Source organism: Arachis ipaensis, chromosome B10 (genome assembly GCF_000816755.2).
Source record: "Arachis ipaensis cultivar K30076 chromosome B10, Araip1.1, whole genome shotgun sequence".
Taxonomy (NCBI): domain Eukaryota; kingdom Viridiplantae; phylum Streptophyta; class Magnoliopsida; order Fabales; family Fabaceae; genus Arachis; species Arachis ipaensis.
Window position 1 is genome coordinate 101,610,943 of NC_029794.2, and position 3,043 is coordinate 101,613,985.

The window sequence follows — 3,043 nt, forward strand, 5'->3', positions numbered from 1 at the left end:
CAGAGAGGGGCATGAGGTTTATTCCTGAACCAAGGTCACACAGAGCCTTAAAGATCATGGTGCCAATGGTACAAGGTATTAAGAACTTTCCAGGGTCCTGTTTCTTCTGAGGCAATGTCAGTTGATCCAGATCACTTAGTTCATTGGTGAACAAGGGAGGTTCATCTTCCCAAGTTTCAATGCCAAATAATTTGGCATTCAGCTTCATGATTGCACCAAGGTACTTGGTGACTTGCTCTTCAGTAACATCCTCATTCTCTTCAGAAGAGGAATACTCATCAGAGCTCATGAATGGCATAAGGAGGTTTAATGGAATCTCTATGGTCTCTAGGTGAGCCTCAGATTCCTTTGGTTCCTCAGAGGGAAGCTCCTTATTGATCACTGGACGTCCCAGGAGGTCTTCCTCCTTGGGATTCACGTCCTCTCCTTCCTTTACAGGTTCGGCCATGGTGATCAATTCAATGGCCTTGCACTCTCCTTTTGGATTTTCTTCTGTATTGCTTGGGAGAGTACTAGGAGGGATTTCAGTGATCCTTTTACTCAGCTGGCCCACTTGTGCTTCCAAATTTCTAATGGAGCATCTTGTTTCATTCATGAAACTCACAGTGGCCTTAGATAGATCAGAGACTAAGTTTGCTAAATTAGAAGTATTTCGTTCAGAGTTCTCTGTCTGTTGCTGAGTGGATGATGGAAAAGGCTTGCTATTGCCTTTCAGGTTCTGGATCTGCTTCAACAAGAATATTCTTGTCCTTGCTCTTGCTCATATGACAAAGAAGAGGGCACAAAAATAATAATAATAATAATAATAATAATAGGGATCCTTTATACCACAGTATAGAGGTCCTTGTGTGAGTAGAAGAAGAAAAGGAATAGGGGTGAAAAAGAATGAAGAATCCAAACACAAGGGTAAGGATAGGAGCAGTGATGTGAGATGAAGAGAAGTGTTAGTAGATGAATAAATAATTAGAAAAAGAGATGAGGGAGAAGGATTTTCGAAAATTATTTTTGAAAAAGAGTTAGTGATTTTCGAAAATAGTTTTTGAAAAAGGTTAGTAATTTTTTTCAAAAATTAAAATCAAAAGTTAAAATAATTAGTCAATAAAAAAGAAATTTTGAAAAAGAGGGAAGATATTTTCGAAAATTAGAGAGAGAGAGAGTTAGTTAGGTAGTTTTGAAAAAGATAAGAAACAAACAAAAAGTTAGTTAGTTAGTTGAAACAAATTTTGAAAAGATAAGGAGTTAGGAAGTTAGAAAAGATATTTTGAAATCAATTTTTTTGAAAAAGATATGATAAGAAAATATTTTTGAAAAGATATGATTGAAATTAGTTTTGAAAAAGGTTTGATTTTTAAAATCACAATTAATGACTTGATTCACAAGAAATCATGAGATATGATTCTAGAACTCAAAGTTTGAATCTTTCTTAACAAGCAAGTAACAAACTTGAAATTTTTGAATCAAAACATTAATTGATGATGTTATTTTCGAAAATTATGTGATAAAGATAAGAAAAATATTTTTGAAAAATATTTTTAAAATTTTCGAAAATAACTAAGAAAAATGAAAAAGATTTGATTTTTGAAAAAGATTTTGAAAAAGATAAGATTTTTAAATTGAAAATTTGATTTGACTCATAAAAATAACTAGATTTTAAAAATTTTTGAAAAAGTCAAATCTAATTTTCTAAATTTTAAGAGAGAAAAAGGGAAAGATATTTTTTTTTATTTTTGAATTTTTAATGATGAGAGAGAAAAAACATGAAAATGATGCAATGCATGAAAATTTTGGATCAAAACAATGAATGCATGCAAGAATACTATAAATGTCAAGATGAACACCAAGAACACTATTAAGATCATGATGAACATCAAGAACTTATTTTTGAAAATTTTATATGCAAAGAAAACATGCAAGACACCAAACTTAGAAATCTTTCATGTTTAGACACTATGAATGCAAAAATGCATATGAAAAACAAGAAAAGACACAAAACAAGAAAACATCAAGATCAAACAAGAAGACTTACCAAGAACAACTTGAAGATCATGAAGAACACTATGAATGCATGATTTTTCGAAAAATGCAGGATGAACATGCAATTGACACCAAACTGACAACTTGACTCAAGACTCAAACAAGAAACACAAAAATGTTTTTGATTTTTATGATTTTCTAATTTTTTTTTTCGAAAATTATATGAAAAAGAAAAATTAAGGATTCCAAAATTTTTTATATGAATTCCAGGAATCTTGTACTCTTAGTCTAAAGCTCCAATCTGAGGGTTAGGCATGGCTTAATAGCCAGCCAAGCTTTAGTATGCTATTACTTGCATCAGCTAATTTGCTAAGAAAGACAAAGAAGCTCTTCTCTTGAGTATAAGTGAAACCTCAGTCCAAAAGAATTTAGACATGGCTTTATAGCCAGCCAGGCTTCAACATGCTTTATGAAACACTAGAATTCATTCTTAAAAATTCTGAAGAAGAATATATTTTTTGAAAACATTTTTATTTCGAAAACAAAGGAGAAATTTTTGAGAGATTTTTGAAAAGAAAACAAAAAGAAAATTACCTAATCTGAGCAACAAGATGAACCGTCAGTTGTCCAAACTCGAACAATCCCCGGCAACGACGCCAAAAACTTGGTGCACGAAATTGTGATCTCTGGTAATGGCTCCAAAAACTTGGTGCTCTAATCTCAATTCATAATTTGTCACAACTTCGATACAACTAACCAGCAAGTGCACTGGGTCGTCCAAGTAATAAACCTTACGTGAGTAAGGGTCGATCCCACGGAGATTGTCGGCTTGAAGCAAGCTATGGTCACCTTGTAAATCTCAGTCAGGCGGATATAAAATAGTTATGGAGTTTTCGAAAATAAATAATAAAAGAAGGATAGAAATACTTATGTAAATCATTGGTGAGAATTTCAGATAAGCGCATAGAGATGCTTTTGTTCCTCTGAACCTCTGCTTTCCTGCTGTCTTCATCCAATCAATCCTACTCCTTTCCATGGCTGGCTTTATGCAAGGGCATCACCGTTGTCA